The sequence below is a fragment of the Gigantopelta aegis genome, chromosome 9 (assembly GCF_016097555.1).
Source record: "Gigantopelta aegis isolate Gae_Host chromosome 9, Gae_host_genome, whole genome shotgun sequence".
Classification (NCBI taxonomy): domain Eukaryota; kingdom Metazoa; phylum Mollusca; class Gastropoda; order Neomphalida; family Peltospiridae; genus Gigantopelta; species Gigantopelta aegis.
The window spans coordinates 76,471,620-76,479,504 of record NC_054707.1 but is presented as its reverse complement, the minus strand read 5'-3'; the positions used below and the strand labels follow the sequence as shown (position 1 = coordinate 76,479,504).

Sequence of the window (7,885 nt, the reverse complement as noted above, 5' to 3'; positions counted from 1 at the left end):
AATACTGCTGGATATCAACAGTTTGCATGTTAGAAATAATTCTACCAAATAACTATTATTTTTATAGTTATTTTTAAAATAATAGGCTGGATCTACCTCATATTGTAAGAGCTTGCCACAAGTGATTTGTTGTAGAATTGAAACCCCTTGATGGACCTATTCTCTTATTGGATTCCACCCAACCCACAGCTGATATGTCAGAGGCCGTTTTGTCTGAAAACGTGCATATAAAAAAAATCCCTTGCTGGTAATGGAAAAATGTAGCAGGTTACTTCTAAGATTGTATGTTAGATTTAGCAAATGTTTGATATCTAGTAGCCAGTGATGAACAAATTGTGTCATTAAACAAAACAAACTTGCATTGTATTATACAACTGTCCAATAGTATATTTGGAATATGATACTCACTTCCAAATTTCTTTTAAAAATCTATCCTGTATCTAAAATTCATATTGATATGTTGTTTTTGGGGTGGGCAACAGCTCTGCAATACAATATGAGGTAAACTAAAGCCTATGGCATGTGTTGTCTTGTATGTGTCACAGTGCATAAAATATCACTTGTCAATTGATACAAATCAAATACAGTATCATGTAGGTGCTGCTTTTGTGTGTTTAAAATAAGAGTAAACACTACTTCCCTGTTGTTGCTTTTAACAGAAGTGGGGGTAGGGTGTAGTATAATAGTGCCACGTAACTATCTTATTTAAAAATGCATACATTCATGGAAGTAATGGAATTTCATAACTAATAAGTCCATTTTTCATTTTAGATTTGTGTAGATGGCCACGAGATGAACAGATGGTGTTCACAACCTTTGCTGACAAGAGGTGCCTTGCAGGGCAATATACTGTTTTCGTCAGCGATAGTTCTTTCCGGAAATAACTACACCAAAATAGCCCTAATGTGCAAGTTCCTAAATTTAGGCATGGTGTCAAGCTCCACATTTCATAGGATTCAAAACACAATATCATCCCAGCTATCACAACATATTGGGAAGCTACATGTGGTGTTATTGAAAGTATTCAAGGGAAGGTTGTAATTATTGCAGGTAAGAAAAACCGTGATCGGCACTTAATTATTAAAATATTTAGATGGACTAACAACTTCGTGTTTTTGTTGAAATCTATTCTTTTATGAGCAATGTCTTCAATCCTGGTCCAATTCAGATCTCATCAGAGTAAATATTTACTGTGGACCAACTTACTGAGATACACATACCAATCTGAATAAATGAAGTGCATGTATAAATATTTGGTGCTTATTGTTGCTTCCAATTTGTATAGGTGATGGCAGGAATGACGGCCCAGGATACTGTGCAAAATACTGCACGTATATCCTGGACATGGTTGTGGTGGATAAGCGAGAAACTGAAAAAAATTCTGCCAGAATGGAACCAAAAGCATCTGAAACCATCATGGGACATCCGTCATCCCAGGGTACCAGTACAAGGAGGTTGTGACTGATGCTCATCCCTCAATATCCTCTATAATTAGAGTACGTTATTGATTAGCATGTTCAATGTGTTCAAATGTAACAACATAATTCAAATTTACTAACCCCAGTGACCTGGTAAATATCATTGGTTTAGAAAGAGTTCACAGGGGTGTAACCATGATACAAATGAAATGAAACAACTAATGACTGTTATAATATATACTATATTATTAAACAACCAAATTTGTATCTACGTGTAACCAATAAAAAATAATTGCCTTAGTTGCAGTATAAATTGCTGTAGGTCATGGGCTTTACTGGTGTTAGTTTTTCTTGCCATTGGATAGCAATTACTGCTGCCTGTTGAAGGAATAATGTTCTGTTTTTATATTTCTTGCAAAAGTTGCTCAAATTCATTGTATGTTAGAATTTTGCGCACAGTAAAACTCTTAAGTTGGGAGTCCTAACACTGCATGTCGTATTTTAAAATATATATATAAATTATGTATGCATTACATTTTTAACAGAGACACGGTGTCCAAACAAAACACAGCTATGACATGTGGCATGGTAGCAAGAATCTTGGGAAGAAGTTGGCAACGGTATTCAGTTTGTTTCATTAAAAAATATTACAAATTATTTAAAACATGTATTATGTGTACATTTCTATTCTTAGGTATAGAACAATGCTAGTTATTAATTGATATGATAAAAAGACTGCTCATACTTTGTTTGACTGAGATGGGATCAATGCACTATACATATTACTAATACACATCCATGACAGATGGCGAAGACCATTTTTCTTGAAACTGAATTATAAGTGACTAATGCATTTTAAACGTAACTTTTAAACAAAAGATGTACAATTATTTCAGTAAATAACTCTTTCTTTTGTTGCCATTGCAACAACATAATTCACACCCAAATTGACCAATAGATATAGATAGATAGATAGATAGATATAGAGGTTATTACCAGTGTTTTTCGGTATCGTCAATATCATATATTAGGAATAAAACTTGTATTATGCATTATCTTTATTCCTAATATATGATATTGACAATACCAAAATACACGAGAGTAATAATCTCTTTATCATATAAGCTCAAGCTTAATACAACGTGTTTTTGTAAACTGTACACGCAACATTAATTCCAGTCCGCCATTACTAGATATTCAAATGACGTAAGAATATGTGGCGCGGTGTATTTTTGAATGGAAATGATGTCAAACTCGAATGACGTTATTTTGGATGTCCTTACATCAAAATAAAGTTATGCCTAACGTTTTTTGCTTTCTGAACGCTGGACAGTGTCAAATTGCCATTGAAATGTTTTTATTTGATGACTATGAATGCATACGTCAATCATGGAGTGTCGCCCAAGTACGTTTGCTTAAAGGGACATTCCTGAGTTTGCTGCATTGTAAGATGTTTCCGACTAATAAAATAGTTCTACGATTAAACTTACATATTAAATACATTTTCTGGTTTAGAATAGCATGTGTTTCTGGTCGTCTTAATATTTGTAAGAAGCCCAAACTGGATTTTGTCTTCAAATAATTTCGTACATACGAAAACATTATATTTTTGGAATAAAATTAAATTTAACTAGTACAAATATTAGAACGATCAGAAACACGTTTAATATACAGCTAGTAATATTGTATGCAGAAAAATATATGTGATATATAATTACAATCGTTAAAACTTCTTTGTTATTCGATAACATCTTAAACAGTGCAGCAAACTCGGGAATGTCCCTTTAAATGTCAATAAACCTAGTGCCGAGACCTCGACTAATTTACATCTAATTTGCAAAGTTATTAAATTCTTAAAGTATGTGATCTGAACAATATCACATACTTTGATTGCACTGAAAATGTAAGATATTATATGATATATATATATATATATATATATATATATTGTATGTGAAATGTTTTATTTCTGGTTTGTATGTGAAAGTACACTATAATGTATTCGAATATTAATGTTTAGGTTGCATTAAAAAAAGGATGCAGGGATCTTCTGCCTTGGGTTGGGGATATCACAAACCATTTCTGGTACTGTGCCCGCTCATGTCAAGGACACACAGAGACAATGATGGTATGTTTTTGGGGTTTTTTTTTTAGTTTATATAAATATGCACATTAATTAACAAAGCAGTTATAAATAAATGGTCTCAGTACATGGTAAAGTAAAAACAAACTGATGAAATTGTGTTGAATGTGACCTACAATTGTTTTCCAACACTGTTTACAAACTATTTTAACAAAACACTGATAAATTAATTTTGTTGAACTATACCAATGTACATTGTTTAATCATTGGCTATTAAAAACATTTGTAAATCCATGTTCTGCAGAATAAACCCAGAATAATATATATTTCTTATTTCATAACTGGCCCTTGTTATATCAGGTGGATTGAGAAATAGGAAACTGGGCCTGCTAAGGGGTATCAGTGTGATGAACTACAAACCTCAGCTCGAGTCTCTCCCACTGGTATTAACCCTACGGTCAGAACAAGGTTTTAAAAGTCATATTTTATGGATGCATTCTAAAATTGTGTAAACATGGTGCAATTGTCAACCCATTGTTAACAATGATGTAATATTTACAGAGCAAGTGGCGTAGTACTTTGCACCACACTGTCAATGAACATGAATAGGCTTTAGGGAAGTGCCAACATGAAGAACTTAAGGAAAATACAAGCAGTGGTTGGAGCCGGATTCACGTTCACTTCAGAAACTACGAGATTGTTTATAATCCACACTTGCTGAGAACATTTCCATACTATGTTAATTTCAGGTTGTTAATCAATATTTATTGTTCATTCAATAATTGAATTAACCCTGTTATGAACTATTTTTCTAAATAATGCAGACATAAATGTTCTAAACATTGGTACATGCGGGTAATTTTAATACAATGTTCAAATTGACAATATTTACAGACATAAACCTGGTGGAGGAAATATTTGTTTATTGCATTCTAAACTGAGGAAACATCGGTCTCATGTTCTCATTTATTATACTAACATGTGTTTCTGCAGGAGTGATTTGGACCTAGAAACACTAAACAATCACATCCTGGTGTATGCTGCAAAAAGATGAATGAAAAAATAATCCAGATATGATAACTTTGGTGGTGATGGCCAATTCGAGTGTTAGGATTGTACAACTGTATACATTGGTGATCCCCATTCAGAATGTATTACAAGTATTTGCCAAAACCATATCGTAAGATTGGAACAAACAACAAAAAACACAAATGCTACAGACAGTAAAAAAAGCAATCTGGTGAAATAGATTACAATAGTAAACTTTAATTTTGAAATTTACATGTATATTGCTTGGAACCAGTTTCAAGTAGAATGTTAAACCAAAGGTTGCAAAAAATAAAGGATTTGGTGCATATGTTCTGGAAAAAAATTGTAATAATTATTTGTTCATCTTTTTCAGTTATCCTTCATTCCAAGCCCGGAACTACTTGGCAGCCATTGATTATGAGCAACATGTGGATAGGCCATACATGAAAACCAGAACTAGCGAATTGAGGTAAATCCGCCAGTATTGAGTCTTTTCGGAATATTGGTCACAAAACTATTTTAGTGGTAACATTTGCTTTTAAGTAAACATTGAACAGTGTGACCAATAAAACATTTCCCATCGTTAAAGGTCTCTATGACCAAATAGTATGAACCAAAGACTATAGCCCCCCCACATACACACACACACACTACCAAATAATTATATACTGGTATATATGCTATGTATGTATCTGAAATACAATTCAGTTGTAACAATGTACTGTTTATTTACATACATTTAAAATTTAGAGATGATTTGTAAACAGTTGAAATAATGTAAAATTTTCACTACAGAGCATGATACTGTCTGTGTATTTATAAATGTTGTGATTGTTTCAGGTACCAGAGGGTATACTCAAAACAGTAAACACTGGCGTGTGTGACCCAAAAACGTGGGAAAAGATTACAACTACATCCCAGACATGATGATTCTAAATCTGTAAATGGATGACAAAGCCACGATAAGCAGTGTGGAGATGTCGGAAACAGATCTAAGAAGAATCGCCACCACAATTGCACCTATTGCCACTCCACCAACATCAGATATTGTGGCAGGACAGAAATCTAGCTTCGAGTCAAAACACTGAAGACAATCTTGCAAACATTAGGGGAAAAAAGCATAAAGACTTTAAACTATACTTCCCCATGCTGAATACCGATTTACACCGGGAGATGATGGGCCTGGTTCACTCGGTTCAGGTTGATCAGCTTCACTCAACTGAACTGATGGTGTGTGCTGCGGTGATGGGCTCGGTTTGTACAGGGAAGCAGCACGAATATCCAATACAAGGCTGGGCAGCTTCAGAACAACATGAAGTAGCATCCCTTTGCATTCAACCTCTGTGAGATTAGTAATCATGTCCTGTTGAAGAAACGGTGTTTCTAATATACTATTGTAGATACCTACAAGGCATGGCATATTAATTAGGTCAAAGCAATAACAATATCTATTTTCGGTTATCTGGCCATGGATATTTTCAATGGACAACACTTACTTGATTAATATAATGAATACATAAAATGTTCTCCAGTTATTTAACGAGGTATCTTATTTTCCTTGACTATATAATAGTAAAGAAATAAAGCAAAACATGTTTCACATATTGAACTAGTTACTTAGTACAAGCATACCATGAGCAACAACAATATGAATAAATGTGATACTGGTATACATCAGCTGCTGCTTTTGAGGCCTATGAATTCATTACAAATATTGCTTAATGACAAAGTACACTGTATGTAGCAGGGGACAATATTTCCATATCTTAGGTAACTGGAAGTCTGTTCACGTGAGTTTTAATGAATATAGTTCTTGTAACCGATGAGTTAGGCCCACACTTGAACTACGGTTCTGTGCTACAAAGATGGTTCAAAAATAAAAACTCTTTAAAATAATAAATATATTATTTTAGCTAACTATACTTAATTTTACATATTTTATAACTTTTATAAGACACTTCTCGTTCTTTAAAAACACATAAATACATAATCAGCTAAAAATAGCACTTTACTTTTGCAAGGTGATGTCGTCTGCAAAAATAGCAGTTTATGACGGGAACTATTTCAGAACGAGGCTCTGGCGCCATTTTTGTACAACATGCATGTTACGAGCTACTATTGCTAATCTTCGATCTTATTTCCACTTGGAAACTGATAGCATCTGTTGTACGGTAATAAATACCTCCATTAATGCTAAACAAATGTAATATGTCGTATGAATTGTGAATAATTCAACTTGCCATTGAAATAAGTGTAAACAAGAATGTAAACAAACGTTCTTGTTTTATTATATTAAAGGTGCATTATCTTCCAGTACGAACGTCAACAATAATGCAGATATTATTTAAAAATACACCACTGGTAATGTCACACATTACCAAATCCTTACATTACCTTCTGCTTAAGTGTTTAGCGTCCCCGCAAACACAAATATAGTTTCATTGCTCACAAATTATTACCAAATACATTTTTTTTGTACTTCAGTTCAGACTATTTGTGTGCTTTACAGTACTTGCCTTTCACAGTACCACACTTAACAAAACTTTAATACACTAACACTATCATAAATAAAATGCATCACTCTTTCACATTAGTTTTTTTAAAAATGTACTTAGACAATATAAAAAAGCTGCAGTAACTTTTCCATTTTTACATTCTCTTAAGTAAAACATAATAAATGTACATATTACATTCATTAATAAATTTTGATATTTCTATTAATCAGTCGGTCTTCTTGATTAAAAAAAAAAAAAAACCCACCTAAAAGCAATTATGCAGTCATGTCTCGTAGCACTCTTGTCACAAACTTCATCCAGACTAGATGAAAACAGCTAAGTTAATACTCTGTGATGTAAAGCGGCATCTTCTGACTTTTTACGAAGAATTCAAGGGACATCAGAGAACAACGTATGGTGGTAAGAACCACACTAGTTTAACTACTCAAACCGTTTAAGTAATAAAATACGCTATGAGGGAAAGAAATGTTTTATTTAACGACGCACTCAACACATTTTATTTATGGTTATATGGTTAAGGACCATACAGATTTTCAGAGGAAACCCGCTGTCGCCATTACATGGGCTACTCTTCCGATTAGCAGCAAGGGATCTTTTATTTGCGCTTCCCACAGGCAGGATAGCACAAACCATGGCCTTTGTTGAACCAGTTATGGATCACTGGTCAGTACAAGTGGTTTACACTTACCCATTGAGCTTTGCGGAGCACTCACTCAGGGTTTGGAGTCGGTATCTGGATTAAAAATGCCATGCCTCGACTGGGATCCGAACCCAGTACCTACCAGCCTGTAGACCGATGGCCTGCCACGACGCCGGTACGCTATGAGGGAGGCTCTATT

At 34.0% G+C, this 7,885-nt stretch overlaps 1 long non-coding RNA gene across 1 annotated transcript; it reads left to right on the top strand.

Moving 5' to 3' along the window:
* Nucleotides 1-259: 259 nt before the first annotated feature.
* LOC121382172 lies at nt 260-4,784 on the top strand. Its single transcript, XR_005959129.1, has 3 exons — nt 260-1,496; nt 1,964-2,038; nt 3,439-4,784. It is a non-coding gene; the product is annotated as an uncharacterized LOC121382172 (long non-coding RNA).
* The last annotated feature ends 3,101 nt before the right edge of the window (nt 4,785-7,885 follow it).